An 18,793-nucleotide genomic window follows, 5' to 3' on the forward strand; every position below is an offset into this window, starting at 1 on the left:
TCACAGGAGACCTCCTTTCTTCAACAAGAACTATTGGCCCTCTCATAGCATAGACGATCAGAGGACTATGCCCAATTCTCAACTTCTGAGCCCTCAACAAGTATTTAGTCAAAGAGAAGTTTAACATGGTGTCCCTAGGTACTCTCTATCCCATATTAGAGAAGAATGATTGGCATTCATGCATATCCCAATCCTTCTAGCCCACAGAAATAACCTTCACTTTAAATAGGAACATATCATCTCCAATATAGGATGCTACCCTTTGGCCTAACATCAGCACTTAGAGTATTCACGTGGTGTTTAGTTGTAGTAGCTGTATCACTCTGCTTTCATGTATTCCCTTATCTGTATGATTGATTGGTAAAGGCATCTTCACATCAAGCTGCTCAGATAGCAATGAACTCAACCATACATCTACTGGAACTTTTAGGATTTGCAGTCAGCTACCAGAAATCCATTCTTAAACCAACACAGATTCTAGAATGTATAGGGGCATTGCTGAATACAACTCAAATTAATGCCTTCCTCCCTTAGCAGAGACTGGCCACTCTGATTCACCTTTTTAACCAGGCTTCTACTCACCAAACCATTTTGGCATGGCAAATGATGCATCTGTTGGGACACATGGCATCCAAAGTACATGTTACCCCATTTGCCCGTCTACATCTCATGGACCCCCAATGGATTCTTGCCTCACAATGGTCTCAGGCAACAGATCTGCTCTCCCATAAAATCAGAGCCACCTCTCTTATCCATCAATCTCTGCAGTGGTGGCTCAACCCAACCAACCTCTCCAGAGACCTGCTATTTCATGCTCCCCCACCATCAAAAGATATTAACAACAGATGCATCCATGGCTGGATGGGGAGCTCACCTAGATGGCTTTCATACTCAAGGCACTTGGACATTCATAACAATCTTTTAGAGCTATGAGAAATTCACAAAGCTCTGTACATATTTCAGGATCACCTTCTCAATCAGGTGGTCCTTATACATATGGACAATCAAGTCACCATGTATTATATAAACAAACATTAGGGCACAAGTTCTCACCTCCTTTGCCAAGAAGCAACTCAAATCGGGCATTGGGTCATTCCAAGTCACATTTTTCTCAAAGCTGTGTACCTAACAGGCAAACAGAACATGCTAGCGGACAAGCTGAGCATATTCCTTCAGCCTCATGAGTGGTACCTAAACTCCAAACAGTATATCACATCTTCTCAACATGGGGCACCCCTCAGATAGATCTGTTTGCATCTCCCATCAATCACAAACTTTCACAGTTTTGCTCTAGACTTCACTCGCCACATCATCTGGAATCTGACACATTCTTACTACATTGGATGAACAAATTTCTCTATGTATTTCCTCCAGTACTTTTAATAGAAAAACTTCTCTTCAAACTCAAACAGGAGCCAGCTTCTATGATTCTCATAGCTCCGAGATGGCCAAGGCAACCCTGGTTCCTTTGGCTCCTTCAACTTAGTGTCAGGGAACCCATTCCTCTGTAGATTTTCCCTGACTCAGAATGAAGGGCCCTTCCTCCACCCCATTCTACATTCACTAGCACTCACAGCCTGACCTATCTTCTAATGATTAAATCAATTTTATCTCTCTGATCCAGTATCGGCTATCATAGATGCTGCCAGGAAACTGTCCACACAGTGCTATTACCTTTTCAAGTGGACCTGTTTCACCCTATTGTATAACCAGCACATTTTGCTTCTAGATATGTCCAGTGTCATCAGTGTTGGACTACCTCTTACATCTCTCTAACTCTAAAGACCACTTTGATGAGGGTCCACCTCAGTGTCATCAGTGCCTTTCACATTCCTCTCAACGATAAACCACTGGCTACACACCCATTGGTTTCCAGATTTATGAAAGGACTGTTACATTCAAAATCTCTAATCAAGCCTCCTCCATTTGCCTGGGACCTCAAATTGTACTTTCAACTTTAATGAAGCTACCATTTGAGCCTCTGGCATCTTCATCACTAAAGTGTCTAACATGGAAAGTAGTCTGGAAAATGGAATAAATGTCTAACCTCCCTCATTTCAAATACATCCTCCTACCAATCCTTCAGGAAATCAATCAAAACCTACCTAAACTAAACTAAACCTTAGGTTTATATACCGCATCCTCTAAACAATCGTAGAGCTCGGCACGGTTTACAGGAATTGGGATAGAAAGGAACTACAATGAAGGTTAAAGGTCAGAGTAAGAAGAATATTTAAAGGGCTTAGTATGCCAGAGATGGAGTAAGTATCACATTTTTGAGAATAATCAGTTTTTTAAATGCGGAAAAGTTGGAGAGAGCTCAGGTTCCGAAGAGGGGAGGTAAGGTTGTTCCAGAGCTCAGTGATTCTGAAGGGGAGGGAGGTCCCTAGTTTTCCTGCATGGGAAATGCCTTTTAATGAAGGGAAGGATAGTTTTAATTTGTGGGTGGGTCTAGTGGTAATAGGGTTTGGGGAGTTCCAAGAAAGTGAGATAAAGGGAGGGAGGATGCAGTGAAGGATTTTGAAAGCTAGACAGGCACATTTAAAGTGGACCCTGGCGATTATCGGAAGCCAGTGAAGCTTGGACAAGAGCGGAGAGACATGGTCGAATTTGCCTATTTGACAAAATTCTTTGACTCCTTCCCAACTGGTTGCATCTCTGAGAAATTATTGTATATCTGTCACATTCCTGATTACTCTTAACCTCTCTTGGCTCACTAATGTAATTCAAATTATTTTACTAATTTAATTGACAATACCTTCTGTAATATTGCTGTCTATGTACAGTCTCTTCCTCTGTAAACCGCTCTGAACTGCTTCTGGTATTGTGGTATACAAAATAAAGTTATTAATATTATTATTATTATTATTATTAATCTGCATCACTTCAGGATGCCGAGTCAGTGAGCTCCTAGCACTAGTTTCAGGTCCACCTTATACAGAATTCTACCATGACAGAGTTCTCCTTCATACTTATCCCAAATTCCTTACAAAAGTAATTTCAGATTTCATCTCAACCAGTCTGTAGTTCTGCCTGTCTTCTTCCCATGACCACATTCCCATCTCGGTAAAGCTGCTTTCCATATATTGGACTGTAAACATGCTGTAGCTTATTACCTAGATTGGACAAAGCCTCAAAGAACCTCAACTCAATTATTCCTCTCATTCGATCCTAACAGACTGGGAGCTCCTGTAACCGAAAGAACAATTTCTACATGGTTGACAGACTGTATTTCCTTCTGCTATGCTCGGGCTGGGTTACCATTGGAAGGTCGTGTCACAGCACATAAGGTTAGTGCAATGGCAGTTTCAGTAGCCTTTCTCCGATGCACTCCTATTGAGAACATTTGTAAAGCTGTCACCTGGTCCTCGAGTCATACCTTCACATCCTATTACTGTCTAGAAACTCAATCCAGACAGGTTAGTGGGTTTGGCCAAGCAGTTCTACAAAATTTATTCTCTGTTTAGATGCTAATTTCCCTCCAACCCTTTTGAAGTAGCAAGTATGCTGCCTTCTTGTCCTGAGATAAAGCACAGTTACTTACCTGTAACAGATGTTATCTAGGGGCAGCAGACAGATATTCTCACAACCCTCCCATCTCCCCTAGTTGGCTTCTTAGCTTTTTTACTGAAATGATGGTCCCATGAGCTACCACTGGATGGGAAGGCACTCACGCATTCATGGTACGGGTGATCTCAAAACTTCTAAAGAAGTTAAAGTGACAGTACCCTTTTGCAATGTCCATACCAAGCTCTGTGGGTGATGCCACGCATCTGTGAGAATTCTGCCTGCTTGTCCTGGATAACACCTGTTACAGATAAGTGACTGTGCTATTTTGCAACTAGGTTTCAAAAGGCCAAAATCTGTTTCCTCTGCTGAATAGTCATCTTTTTTAAATCAGAAAATATTATAAGTTTTATGCCTTTATATAGCAAAGACAATTTAATATTCATTTTCTGCAGAACAGTTAGTACCTGGGGTATCTACGAATTTTAATAGCAAATAGGGAATTGTGAGGCCATGGATCTGGTGAACGTATTCCATCTCAAAGGGATGATCAACTTTCAGATCCAACAGATCAAGTAAAAGGGATTCAAAGAAAGTGACAGAATTTGAGCCCCTTGTACTCTTTCTGATGCCTACAATCTAAACATTGTTATAGAGCAAACAATTATTTACGTCTTCAAGGTCTCTTTGCAGGATATTGACAACTTTGAATCTATGCTGCAGTACAGATAAAGGTTTCTGTATGCGCATCGCACCTGCGAGACAGTATCCATGATAACCTATGTTTGAGTACTAGTACCTTAAGGGCCGTTAATTCCTCTTTTAATTCCATAAGAGTGTTGTGATGGTTTTACATTGTTCCTTTCAATGAAAGTAATTTGTCTATTATACTTTGAAGTAACCTCAGTTTCATTGCTAGTAACCATCTTTATAGGGATAGATGATCTTTCTTGTCTCTTGTCAGTGGTAGCATACAGCCTGATTCCATATTGAAAGATTTATTTGCCATGATTACAGTTGGCTTTGCCACCAAATTCTGAAATGTATGCAGTAAGTACTACTGTGATCACAGGCTTTAGGTCTGCATAATCAGGATCTATGAAACTGGGTAGCCATCTTTATCAGTGCTCACCAACGATCTCCTCCCTCCTCCCCCAACCCACACTCTAACTAATATGTTGGATTTTTGAAAGCATATTATGACATATTTAGTGAGGCATTTGATGCCTGATCTAATTTTATTTCAGATTATTTAGGATCAGTCGGGGGGTTATTTACTGTTAATATTATGCTTTAATTTGCTGATTCTGTTGTGTTTTATCTATGATATGTACTGGTTTGGTAAAGCTTGATGTCAATCAGTGACAGGGCAGATTTGGAACAAGAATGTTTTAATAAAGCAGAAAGTAAAAATAATATTTGCATCACAAAGAGACAAGGCCTCTTTAACCATCCTCACATTTAAACTGAATTGAACTGACCTGAATTGTTTACCTATATTATCATAGGGAGGCAAACAAAGAAACCTAACATACAGTCCACAGTCAGAAGATAGAGTTGTTTTGAAAAAAATGATATTTAATCCCCCCATTATACAAAACAGTGGTAGTGGCTGCCACGTGGTAAGCAATCTGATGCCCATTAAATCCCTATAGCGTTGGAGCAATTACCGCAGCAGCAGCCGCTACCATGGCTTTGTAAAAGGAGTTTAAGTCTTTAAAAGCCATGTTTCAGCTTTCACCTGCTTCAGGGGCATCAGATGTTACCTTAATAGGGCATCTCAAATGTAATTGTCAAGATTACAAACATCCAGCAATGAAATTTTGGCAATTTATCCTAAAATAAATGTTTGAACAATGTAGGAATGTCTATTTGTTCAATAGATTCTTTGAACTGCAGAACGGAATTGGCTAGATCTCATTGCTGGATGTTTGAAAACTTGACAATTAAATAACACCATTATTAAAGTCTTTTTACCACACTGCTTTGCTGTCTTGATTTTTTTTTTTTTTACAACTCTATCTTCTGACTTATTTCCTTATAGGAAAATAAAAAAGAACACAGATTTCAAGTTTGTAAGAAATGAAGGGGTCCATAAAAAATATGCTGAAAATTACAGAGCGCTGTATTATTTGTTGCAAAAGTTTTAGTACAATCCAGTGGCGTACCAAGGGGGGGGGGCGGGAGGGCGGTCTGCCCCGGGTGCCAGCCCTGAGGGGGTGCTCCCGGCCTTGCCGTTCAGTCCCCTCCCACCCCCGAAGGACCGCTCGCCCCACTGACCTTCCTGCACCACCTGTGAAGCAGCCCACAGTGTCAGCGATCACTGAACTGCTTGGGCGCTGCTTCCTGCGCTGCGGTCCCGCCCCTCCTCTGATGTCAGAGGAGGGGCGGGACCGTGGCGCAGGAAGCAGCGCCTAAGCAGCGCAGGGATTGCGTCGCGATCCTGCTGCGGCTGCTTCATAGGTGGTGCAGGAAGGTCAGTGGGGCAAACGGTCCTTCGGGGGTGGTGGGGGGGGACTGAACGGCAAGGCCGGGAGCATAGGTAGTGCTGCTTCATAGGTGGTGCGGGGAGGCCAGGGGGGCGAGCGGTCCTTCGAGGTGGGGCGGGCAGGCAGGCAGGCTTTCAAGGGGAAGGGGGGTGACAGGCAGGCAGGCAGGCCTTCAAGGGGGGACAGGCCTTCAAGGGGGGGGACAGGCAGGCCTTCAAGGGGGGAGGCAGGCCTTCAAAGGGGGGACAGGCCTTCGGGAGGGTGTGCAGACCTTCAAGGGGGAGGGACAGGCCTTCAAGGGGGGGGCAGGCAGGCCTTCAAGGGGGGGCAGGAAGCCTTCAAGGGGGGGACAGGTCTACAAGGGGGTGGGACAGGCCTACAAGGGGGTGGGACAGGCCTTCAAGGGGGGGTGAAGGCCTTCGGGGGGGGGGTGCAGGCCTTCGGGGGGGGGGTGCAGGCCTTGGGGGGGGGGGGTGCTGGACTTTGGGGGTGCAGGCCTTCAAGGGGTGGACAGGCCTTCAAGGGGGGGACAGGCCTTCAGGGGGGGTGCAGGCCTTCGGGGGGGTGCAGGCCTTTGGGGGTGTGCAGACCTTCAAGGGGGTGCAGGCCTTCAAGGGGGGGACAGGCCTTCAAGGGGGGGGACAGGCAGGCAGGCCTACAAGGGGGGACAGGCCTATAAGGGGGAGACAGGCAGGCAGGGCTTCAAGGGGGGGGACAGGCCTACAAGGGGGTGGGACAGGCCTTCAAGGGGGGACAGGCAGACCTTTAAGGGGGGAACAGGCCTTTGGGGGGGACCCTGGTTTAGAAGTACACGGAGAGAAGGGGGGTTCAAAGAGATGTGCATATGCCAAACTTTGGGGGGGGGAAGAAATAATGGGTCTGAAAATAGAGGAGAGGGAGAGAGATGATGGACCATGGGATTTAGGGAGGGAAGGAACAGAAAGGGAGGGAAATTGGACACAAGGGATGGTGTGCAGGAGTGATAGAGATACTGGATAGGAGGGTAATTGGGAAAAGAAAGGGAGAGATGGTGGACTCTGGGGTGGTGGGGAAGGAAGGAGAGATGCCGGATGAAAGGGTAGTTAAGAAAAGGTGGATCTGTGGAGGGAGATGAAACTAAACTAAACTAAACTAAACCTTGGGTTTATATACCGCACCATCTCCACGAATGCGGAGCTCGGCACGGTTTACAGGAAGAAAGATGAGAGAGGAACTACAGTGGAGAGATTAAATAGTTAGGTGTAAAGGGGGAAGGTGAGAGGCCTAAGAGGGGAGAAGTGTTACAGTTTTGAGAATAGCCAGGTTTTTAGGTGTTTGCGGAAGAGTTGGAGGGAGCTTGAGGTTCGGAGAGGGGAGGTGAGGTTATTCCAGATCTCAGTGATTCTAAAGGGGAGGGATGACCCAAGTTTGCCTACATGGGAAATACCTTTTATGGAAGGGAAGGATAGTTTAAAAATTTGGGAGGATCTGGAGGAAGTAGGGGTTGGGGAGTTCCAGGATAGAGGGATAACGGCAGGAAGGATGCCATGTAGGAGCTTGTAGGCCAGACACGCACATTTGAAGTGGATCCTGGGGATTACTGGGAGCCAATGGAGCATAGACAGGAGTGGTGAGACGTGATCAAATTTGCTTTTCGCAAAAACAAGCTTAGCTGCGGCGTTCTGAATACGCTTAAGTCTGTGGAGGCTTTTCTTGGTTAGGCTGAGGTAGATAGAATTGCAATAATCCAATCTGGAGAGGATGATGGATTGTACTAGGACTGCAAAGTGTTTTTGGTGAAAATAGGGTCTGACTTTCCTTAGCATGTGAAGGCTGAAGAAGCATTTCTTCACCAGGGATTGGAGATGTTCGTTGAAGGATAGAGAAGAGTCTAAGGTGACACCCAGAACTTTGCTTGAGAACTCGAGCTGTAATGGGGGGCTGGTGGACAATGGGATGGAGGAAGGTAGATGGTCTAATTTTTGGCCGAGCCAAAGGAGTTTTGTTTTGGACTCGTTTAGTTTCATATGCATTGTGAATGCCCAGGATTGGAGGTTCTTTATGCATGAGGATATGTTCGTGGAGAGGTTAGTGAGGTTCGAGTCGGTCTCAAGGAGGACGAGGATGTCATCAGCGTAAGTGTAAAGAGTTTAAAGGGGGGATAGTTGGAGTAGTTTCAGGGAGGACATGTAAAATGTTAAAGAGGATTGGGGAGAGGGGTGAGCCTTGTGGGACACCACAAGTCGGGGTCCAGGGGGAGGATGAGGTGCCGCTCATGTTAACCATGTAAGAACGGGAGCGCAAGAATTTGGAGAACCAATCAAGAACTATGAAAAAAAGGAAAGATACCAGACTTCCTGGGGAGGGAAGGGAAATGGAAAGGAAGGACAGAGTTGGCAGATGGATGGTTAGCATGCAGAAAGAAGAAAGAAGGAGACCCTGGCAAGCAAGTTATCAGAAGAAAACCAGAGCCTTAGACCAACAAGATTTGAAATATAACCAGACAACAAAAGGTAGAAAAATTAATTTTATTTTCTGTTTTGTGATTATAATATGTCAGATTTGAAATGTGTATCCTGCCAGAGCTGGTGTTGGACTGCAAACGTGAGCTAGGATTTAACAGAGAGAGGAAAAGTCCTTTTTGTTTCTTTATTTTATTTACACCATAGCGCCAGTGTGGTTAGGAGAAGCCAAAGGGCGTGAAAAAGCTATAAAACCCACCAGGAGTTTTGAAAAAAATCAACCAACTGGGCAGGAAAATCGAATTGAAAAACCAATTCAATAGGCTGAATCGAATCAAAATTTTTTTTCCTGAATCTGGCAGCATTAGTTTACGCTACTGTCTTAGACTTTAGGACCTGGGATTGGGGAGAGATGGCATCCTCAGTACTTTATAATGCAAGTGAAACGAGGATTTGGTCAGACTTTTGAAGGGTCTGCAGAAAAAAAATATTGTATAGGCCGGGGACATGAGACAGCAGGAAATGGGAACTTTTCGTCCTTCTATTTTTGTGGATGGAAAGGCTGAGGATGTCAGAGAGTTCAGTTAAAATATGTGCTTTATAAGAAAATATAATAACGTGTTTTATAAAGTTTATAGCATAGCTGGCCTACCCAGTGAGGTGTTCCTAGTGGTGGTGGTGGCAGCGTGTCAATGTGTTGAGAGGAAGAGGTGGTCTGGGAAATTCTGCTGAGCAAACTCCGGGCCCATTTCCACCCCCCAGTTAGTCCACTCCACTCAACTGGTTCACACACTGAGTGGGTCTTTGGGTGTTGTTTTGGGATCTCTTCCAGTGGTTTATCAGTATCTCCTTCTGGTCCAAGGAAGGAAACTTTGTTATCCTTAGCATTGACCTACAGAATATGTTTGTAACAGCGCTGCTTGTGTGGCATTAGGCTATGTAGTGATCTAAAGAAAAAAACAGACCTTTGCACATTTTTGCACTATATGGTGGGTGTATGAGGAGATTCACATTTCCTTCACAGCTAAGTCCATGTGAAGTTACCTTGTGCTGTATTTGACATCTAGCAAGGTCTCTGTTTGAAAGGAAAGATCTAAACTTAAAAATGAAGTGGCCAGAAATTATGGTAAAAGCAGATAGTGTAGCTGGTTTTAAGAAAGATTTGGACAAATTCCTGGAGGAAAAGTCCATAATCTGTTATTAAGACATGGGGGACGTGTCTGATTGCCCTGGATCGGTAGCATGGAATGTTGCTACTCTTTGGGTTTTGACCAGGTACTAGTGTCCTGGATTGGCTACCATGAGAATGGGCTATTGGGCATGATGGACCATGGTCTGACCCAGTTAGGCTATTCTTATGTTATGTTTTCATCTGTAGGGGCCTTTGTTTTCACTTCTTATTTTAATGTATTTTTTTTCTGGGAACTTATCAGTGTTTTTTATAATGGGAACAAAAATGGAAGAGAATTAATGTGTGTGGGATGAGGGGGTAACTAATTTCTTCAGCTAAATAATTCAATCCACTTCAAACAGACATAGGAGAGCTCACGCACCATTCACACACCCTCCAACCAAAAACGTCAAAAGAAAAAAACTGTTCGACAACCTCCTAGCCATTCGAGCTGCAACACTCGACCCCCAACTCTACAACCAATTGACATCGACCACAGACTGCAAAACCTTCAAAAAGAAATAAAAACCCTTCTATTCAAAAAACACATAAAACCGAACTAACACAATCAGAACTGTCCCAAGCATCACCTGCAACTATTCCATATGTACTTCTGATGTCATGACAATTCAGACATAATTTATGTTATGTTATGTTTGGAATATAAGAAAATTTTCACTGCCTGTTTCTATTCTGACCATTTATTCCATTTCATGGTCATTACAAAAAATATTTTTTTACATGGGGGGGTGTCAAAAAATGATGGGCCCCGGGTGCCACATACCCTAGGTACGCCACTGGTACAATCAGACGAACCGTTTCAAAATGATTAGTAAGAGAGAGACACACATAGATGGTAATCTTGTATAGCTAGTCTATCCCCCTCTTTTATGAAACTGCGATAGCAGTTTCTAGCAAAGGGAGCCGCGCTGAATGGCAGGCGCTGTTCCCGACGCTCATAGGAACTCTATAAGCGTCAGGAGCAGTATGGGCCATTCAGCGCGGCTTCCCATACTAGAAACTGCTATAGCATTTTCGTAAAAGGAGGCCATAATGTGTTAGAAATGCTTTTTTGCTCATACGTTTTTAAGAACACACAGATCTGAGGCAAAATCTTTGTGCTCTTCAAAAACCTAAAAACTTCTTTGGATAATATGTTTTACTAGTTTAATATGAGGCACCACAGCATAAAATCTTGAAAGGAAATATTAATTACAGTTTGATTGCACAATTGAATTATTTTTGTCTTCCATAACATATAGTTGAGCTAGTGGCAGCTCTTTAAAAGGTCAGAACAACAATCGGACTGGGAAGACGTAGTTACTATTTATCAAATGAATTCCAGAAAAATCTTAATTAACTGATTCTTTCAAGAAAATGGAGAAGGGAATTTGTTCCAATTAGAAGTTCTAGTTTATATCTCGGGCTGTCTATGCATTTCTAGCATGTCAAGGCGAGCAATAGATGAGATGTGAAAGGTCAGAAATGTAATTACAATATTTTCTAAAGAATGCTGTTTGACTTCTGAGAACAGAAATTTCCTACTGCCATGTTTTCACCAGTTAAGATTAATTATTTCTTAAATATAAAAAATAATATAGCATAACTGAAAACAACACTGGTCCTAGTAACATAATAGTTGATGGCAGATAAAGACTAATTGGTCCATGCTTTCTGCCCCTTATTCCAATACATAGGTGCCGAAACGGGGGGGGGGGGGGGGGAGCAAGGGCTGTGGCCTCCCCCAAAATTTGATCCTTGGTGGTCCAGGGGAGCAGCGGGCAGGAGCGAGCTTTCCACGCTCCTGCCCGCTGCTAACCCGGTCGGTGGCAGCTGATTTCTTCTGCCACTGAGCGGCAACCAGCAGGAGTGCGCTTTGGCGCTCAGCGACTTCTTTGACTGGCTCCCATGAATTCTCACGAATCACGAGAATATGCGGGAGCCAGTCAAAGAAGCCACTGAGCGCCAAGCAGGCAGCGCCAAAGCACGCTCCTGCTGGTTGCTGCTCAGTGGCAGAAGAAATCAGCTGCCACTGACTGGGAGGAAGTAGGAGGATGGGGCAGAGTGCACTGCAGAGCCTGGGAGGGAGGAGGCTGGGTGCAAAGTCCGACAGGGGAATGAGGCAGGGAGGGAGGGAAGGAAGGTAGTGGGCTGGGTGAAGAGCCTGACAGGAATTGGGAGGGAAGGGATCTGGGTGCAGAGTTTGACAGGGGAGGGAGAGAAGGAAGGAAGGGGGCTGGGTGAAGAGCCTGACAGAAGTTGGGAGGGAAGGGGTTTGGGTGCAGAGTCTGACAGGGGAGGGAGGGAAGAGGGCTCAGTGCAGGGCCTGACAGGGGAGGGAGAGGGCTGGATGCAGAGCCTGGCAGGGAGAGGCTGGGTGCAGGGGGTAAGGAGTTGGGAAGGCAGAGAGGACAGATGCTCAGGGGGTTGGGAAAGACAGATACTGCACGTACTAGGAGAGGGTTGGGAAGGACAAATACATGGGCTGGGGGGGGGGGGTTAGGAAAGGAGGAAAAGAGAGATGTTGCACAGGTAGAGTAGTGGGAGAGAAGAGAGATAAATAAATGCTGCCGATGGGGGAGGGAAAAGGAAGGGAGAATTGTTGGACATAGGTGTGTGGCATGAGAGGGAAAGAGAGATGTATATGGAGAAAGGAAGTAAGAAAGAGGGAGAATTGTTGGACATGATAGTGGTGGAGAGGAGGGAGGGAGAATGTTACACTAGGAGGAAGGAGAGATAATCCAAAGAAGGGAGAGATGTCAGATCACTGGAATGGAAGGGAAGGAGGGGAGAGAGATATGCCAGACCGCAGAAAGGAGAGGAGAAAGATGTTAGACCTCGGGAAGAGGGAGTGAAGACGAGAGAGATACTAGACCATGGGAGAAGAGAGAGATTCCAGGCTATGGGAAGGAGAAGAGAAAGATGCCAGACCATATGAGGGGGAAAGGGGGAAGACAGAGATGTCTGACCATGGAAGAGGGATGAAATGGTGCATAGGGATGAAGGAGAAGAGGAGACAGAAAGAGGAGATGGTGCACAGCGATGGGTGCAACAGAGAAGAGATAAGAAGAAATGCTTCTTATGGATAGATGGGAAGAGGGGAGAAGAAAGAGGGAGGAGATGGTACACATGGAGAAAGGGAAAACATGGAAAAGTAGATTTTGAGAAGAAAGCAGAAAAATGGAAGAAAGTTGAATGTTAAAAGTTAATGCTAAAGACGGATGTATGGGAGAAAGTGAAGGTGAGAAATGGATAAGATGGCCCTGGATACACAGTTAAGAGCACAGACAGAAAGCCAGAGACTTGGAAGATGGTTTGAAAACCAAAATCACCAGGCAACAAAGGTAGGGGAAATGATTTTATTTTCAATTTAGTAATTGAATTGTGTCTGTTCTGAGAAATTACCTCTGCTGTCTATATTTTGCACTGTTCAGAAAGAAATGCATTTGTTTCTATTTCTCTGGGGGTTGTACTGCATGCAGAATCTTGCATCTTAGGGTTTTGTTTGTATATATTAGTACTTTTAGTTTGTGGTCCTGTATTTGCATAGGGGTTATCTGTGTTCAGCATGTGTGACCAAGGTCAGGTGTTCTGGTAGGTATGAATGATGAGAAACATGCAGTGTGCTTTGTGTAGTTTAATTTTGTGGTTAACCATTATGCATTGTTAATAAGATTATATTGTGTGGCTATATGAAAAATGAATGGAAAAATGGTATTACAATTAGTACTATTATGGGGTGGGGTCTGGGGTGGAGATTGGGTAGGGTCTGAGGCGGAGCTTGTGGACCCCCAAACCAAAAAAGCATTCTGCTGCCTATGCCATATGTCCTGATAAGAATATATTCTAGACTCTAACTGTAGAAATTTGTTAAGAAGATAGCACACCTTATAAAAGTCGTATTGTTGTTGTTTTGCCTCTAATAATTCTTTACGCTCCTGACTGGATGAACATATAAATTCCTATGCTAAATCCATCAGCCAGTCCTCCTTTTTCTATGTTGTGATCAAGTGGTAGGCCTGGCCTAGCCAAACCAGCCTGCCTTAACCAGTACACAGGCCCAACTAAGCGGATTTTAGAGTTGGCAAATAATTAGGTAATGGCTGAATTGGAAGTTAAAATCCAAAACACTTCTGTAGTTCCAAAAACAGTGTTTAATTAGCACTTCAAAAATACTGACTTTGTCACAGTCCAAAATAATATCATCAGCAACCTTGCTCAAGCACCTTGATGGTCAAAATAAACAGCTTTGAGCCTTTGGCGCTGGTGCTCTGCTTTCTTCAAGACAAAAGGAAAAAAAAAAACCTTCTTATAAGCAAAGTTTTTTTCACCCTTCAGCCAGCCCTGGCTCAAGTTTCCCTTCAAGGGAATAACCCAGTATTCACTGGAATATGTGGCACATAAACTATCTTTTACTTCTTTTGCCACTTTTGAATTTCCACTTATCATTCACTTGCCCTTTGCAGTTATTGTTTTAAACCATACTATTAACCATCCATAAAGCATATACTTTCCAGATCATGTGACCTCGTCTGAAAGCACTACTAGGCCCCACTGCTTATTGCAGCCTAGTAGTGTGGGGTTTTAGCCACCTGAGTTAAACAGATGTTGCAAATCCCTCCTGGGATCCCATTCAGGTTGCAAAGCATCAATTACACTCACTGTGGCAATATACATGGCTTGTGACACTCCCCCCCTTGACACTACTAGAAAATACCATGCAACTAGCGCCTTTATTCTTCTGCTATCACAGTTCACAGTCACTGCTCATTAGCACACACTTAGGGCTCCTTTTACTAAGCTGCGGTGGCGTTTTTAGCGCGCGCTGAAGATTAGTGCTATGTGGAAAAACTAACGCCAGCTCTATGGAGGCGTTAGCGTCTGGCGCGTGCTAAAACCGCTAGCGCAGCTTAGTAAAAGGAGCCCTTAGCTGCAACACTTTTCTTTGGAACGTAACTTTTAAGTGCTTTTTACTTCTCTCTTCAGGAAGCCCTTTCCAAACTTTCACCATTTAAATTTCCATCATGACTTCAGAAAGCCTATTATCAAGGCAGTGACAATCCCAGCCCTGTTTCCTCAGCAGCCAGTTCTACAGCATGTTGGCTGTGAGCCATCGGGTCTTCCCTGTGACAAAGTCTGTGTCTTTGTAGCAAAGAGCTAACAAAATATGGGGCCCTCGTACTAAGCTGCGCTAAAAAGTGACCAGCGCTATCCCCCAAATGGGTCTTTCCCATGCACTGAGGCCATTTTTATCACGGCACTAAAATGGACTCATTTTCTTTTATTCCCATTAATGGTCATGCACTAAGTTCCCCAAAAGTAGTTGGCCATTAGTGCATGAGCTCTAACCAACACCTATATTCTAAGCAGTAAGGGCTCTTATATTAATTCTGTGCAATGCAGCTGCATTAACCAATTAGAGCATAACACACCTGCTCTCTGCCCCCAGACATGCAATCAGTACTAAAAAATGAAGTCTATGTTTTTAGTACATGGGAAGCAAGAGCCAAGCCCAAAACTACCATGGAATACCTGAAATGCCCTTCTAGTAGAGGTAGTGTAGTCAAAAGCTCCAGCTAAAGCCCTTTGTTCCAGCACCCAACATCTGTTATCCAGTCCTTCGATGCAACACATTAGCACGACTCATTCAACCATTTTCTCTGTAACCGCCCCTTTGCTTTGGAATTCTATGCCCACCTAACTACATGAAGAAATGATATTAGATCAATTTAAATCAAAGTTAAAAGCATTCCAATTTAAGGATGCCTTCGATCTATAATTATTCTCATTCTCTAAACCTTTATTACAGATGGGTCCCCTCCTCGTGTACTAACCCTAAATGTTTTTCTATCCTATTTTGAGATGTAGTTCTTCCCCTTCCTTCCTTCCATCTCAGTACGTCATAAGAACATAAGAATAGCCTTACTGGGTCAGACCAATGGCCCATCAAGCCCAGTAGCTTGCTCTCACGGTGGCCAATCCAGGTCACTAGTACCTGGCCAAAACCTAAGGTGTAGCAATATTCCATGCTACCAATACAGGGAAAGCAGTGGCTTCCTCCATGTCTATCTCAATAACATTACATTACATTACATTAGGGATTTCTATTCCGCCATTACCTTGCGGTTCAAGGCAGCTTACAAAAGATTTATAAACAAGGTTACATTGGGAGAACAATAGATTTGCTAGAGTGCTAAAGAGTAGATCTTTTGATATTTCTTTGGTAGTTAAGGACAAGGAGGCTTAACAGAAGATTTATGAACTGGGGTTTCAGTGGAAGCATAATTGCCCTTGTTATGATAGTATGGAATTTTCCTCCAGGAATTTGTCCAAACCTTTTTTAAAGCCATCTACGCTATCTTCTCTTACCACAAGGATAGGGTGCCTGCTTTCAGTAAAGGAAGCTGATACTTAAAAAGTAGGGCAAATCTAGGCTCTGATGAGAATTGAACTCATGACCCTTGGTTTACAAAGCCAGTGCTTTAACCACTGAGATACAGAGCCTGTGTGTCTTATCTCATGTATCCCCAAATTTTATACTTATGTGTGCCGCTTAGAAACTTGATAAGCAGACTATCAAATTTTAAATAAACTTGGAAACTTGGAATTCAAAAATACATGGGATAAGCAAAGGGGATGCCTAAATAGAAAGAGAACGGAAGGAAAACATGGATGTTGTGGTGCTATGTTGGGCAAGAGTTGAGAGCCGAGGCCAATGCTGTACAGACTTCTATGGTCTGTGACCTGCAAATGGCAAAAGACAAAATAGATTTGGCAACTCCATCAGTTGGGAATTAAGGCAAATGCTGGTCAGATTTCTAAGGTCTGTGTCCTACAGATGGCAAAAAGATGAAGATCAGGCTTGTGCATTGTATATCACTTTATTATCATATCATTATATTGATGATGATAGCTGCAAGTTGAACAGGGAAGGAGAGGGCAGAGCAAGATGGTGCCTGCTAGACTGGCCTGAACTGTTGTGTTCCCTGTTGGAGCTCTTTTCCTTCCCCCAAATGGAGACAAAATTCAAAGAGGTCTCCCAACCTGTGTAAACCGAGTTACTGACTCCCTATTGATGGCTGGTCCAATAGATTCTTTGGCGTACTATGGGCAAACGTTAGATAAGACTCCAATAGGTCAATCACTGGAAGAAGCTCTGCATGTTGGAGAGGTAGGATCTCCCCTTGTCCTTGAAACAGCATTGTGCCCCAAAATAATGCTGAGTTTCTGTATGACCTCAAGCTAGTGAGCTTGAAGCTGGTTGCAGCAAATTAAGGGGATATCAGAGAAGTATGGCAATGGAAAGTTTATCTCAGGACCTGCCTACTCAGAATTTGGCATTGGCTAGAAATTGTATGAAGGTAAAATCTCTGGAAGTTTCTGCAGCTCTGGATTCTCCTAGGTCTGGTGAGTAGAGAATGACATGGGGAAAAATTCTGTCCCCGTCACCGCCCCATCCCTAGACCACCATCCTCTGCACCACCCCATCCCTGCTGTCCCTTTTACCGCCCCGTCCCCATCTCTGCCGCCCCCTTCACCGCCCCGCTGTCTCTTTCACCGCCCCGGCTCCATCTTCAGCGTCTTCTCCTCTCCATCCCCCCAGCACCCTTCATGTTGTCCAGCAGCTCCCTCCCGCCGGCCAGCTGTGCATTTCCCTCCTTTTCCCTTACCTTTTCTTCTTAAAATGGTGATTTCTATAAGGCTACAAGCTGTATTACAGCCGGAGCCTTGAAGTCGCATCGGGTTGCCTGCTAGAAGTCTCCTCCGATGCAACCGGAAACAGGAAGTTGCGTCAGAGGAGACTTTTACCAGCAGGCAACGCAATGCGACTTCAAGGCTCCGGCTGTAATACAGCTCGTAGCCTTATAGAAATTGCCATTTTAAGAAGAAAAGGTAAGGGAAAAGGAGGGAGGGAGATATATGGACGGCCTGCGGGAGAGAGTGGGCTGCCGGTTCGAACGCTCAGTCACCGCGCGTTCAAGATTGTTCACCGCCCCGTGCTACCATTCACCGCTCCACTGGGCGGTGAATGACCTTGTCCCCGAACTTGCGGTGACCATTTTTTTGGTCACCGTTTTGGCGGGTTACCCGCGGCTAAACGCGGCGGGTAACCGCCACCATGTCATTTTCTACTGGTGAGTATTTGGAATCAATTTTGCTATTGATAAAGCCTCAAATAGTACCTCCTGAATCATTCTGGTTGGCAATTGATAATGTGAGAAAACTTTTTATCGGGTATTGTAAACTGAATACTGTGGATAATAAGATAAATGACTTAGTTGGAACTCTTTCAGAACAAGTAGCATTTATAAGAGATCATGCGAAACGCATGGAAGCTCTGGAGACAAAAATTACTACGATTGAAGTGACTGAAGCAGCACTAATTAAAGATAACTTTAGTATATAAAAGGAACTTGAAGTGATGGAAAATCTATTTAGAAATAAAAATTTGAATTTTTTTTTTTTTTAAATTTCCAAAGAGAACCGGGATTAATACAAAAGAAATGTTAAAAATAACAACATGATGGAGATTTTTTGCTATTCTTCTTGAAAATATATGAGTAAGTTTACTATATTCCTGTTTCTTAAAGGGAAAGAACCTACCCTCCATGTTCTATAAAGTCTGCATAAGGTTAGGTGCCTACATTGGTGTGCCTAGCTGATCTATTGCAGATGACCACAGGAAACCATCCCGTGTCATCCTTTAGTGTCTATCTCAACCTCAGTCCTTCTACACCAGCATTCTTCAATGCAAGGCTTGAGGGTCAGTTGTTGTGCCCACTCATACTCTGATTCTTATGTGAGCCAAGAATAGGATAATGAAGCCATTATGACATCACTGATGAGGTTGGCTCTTAGGCACTGGTGGAATGAGGCATTATGACATCACAATCTCAGCTCTGGATACTAGAGACTGTCATTCTTTAATGTCTATCTCAACCTCAGTCCTTCTACACCAGCATTCTTCAATGCAAGGCTTGAGGGTCAGAGGTTGTGCCCATTCATACTCTGATTCCTCCCTCTCTACTTAAAGAATGACATGGAGAGGGTTTCCTGTGGTTATCCACGGGGACAGAGATGGTGACAAATTCTGTCACCGTGTCATTCTCTAATAGGCATTTAATTGGTGCAGATACTTGGCACTTAACACCTCATAGTTGCTTTTAACTGGACTTAATTCAAAG

At 44.0% G+C, this 18,793-nt stretch overlaps 1 non-coding gene across 1 annotated transcript; it reads right to left on the bottom strand.

Annotated features, from left to right (window-relative positions):
• Nucleotides 1-16,039: 16,039 nt before the first annotated feature.
• TRNAT-UGU lies at nt 16,040-16,112 on the bottom strand. The gene has a single exon. It is a non-coding gene; the product is annotated as a tRNA-Thr (tRNA).
• Nucleotides 16,113-18,793: the final 2,681 nt, after the last annotated feature.

The sequence above is a fragment of the Geotrypetes seraphini genome, chromosome 1 (genome assembly GCF_902459505.1).
Source record: "Geotrypetes seraphini chromosome 1, aGeoSer1.1, whole genome shotgun sequence".
Classification (NCBI taxonomy): domain Eukaryota; kingdom Metazoa; phylum Chordata; class Amphibia; order Gymnophiona; family Dermophiidae; genus Geotrypetes; species Geotrypetes seraphini.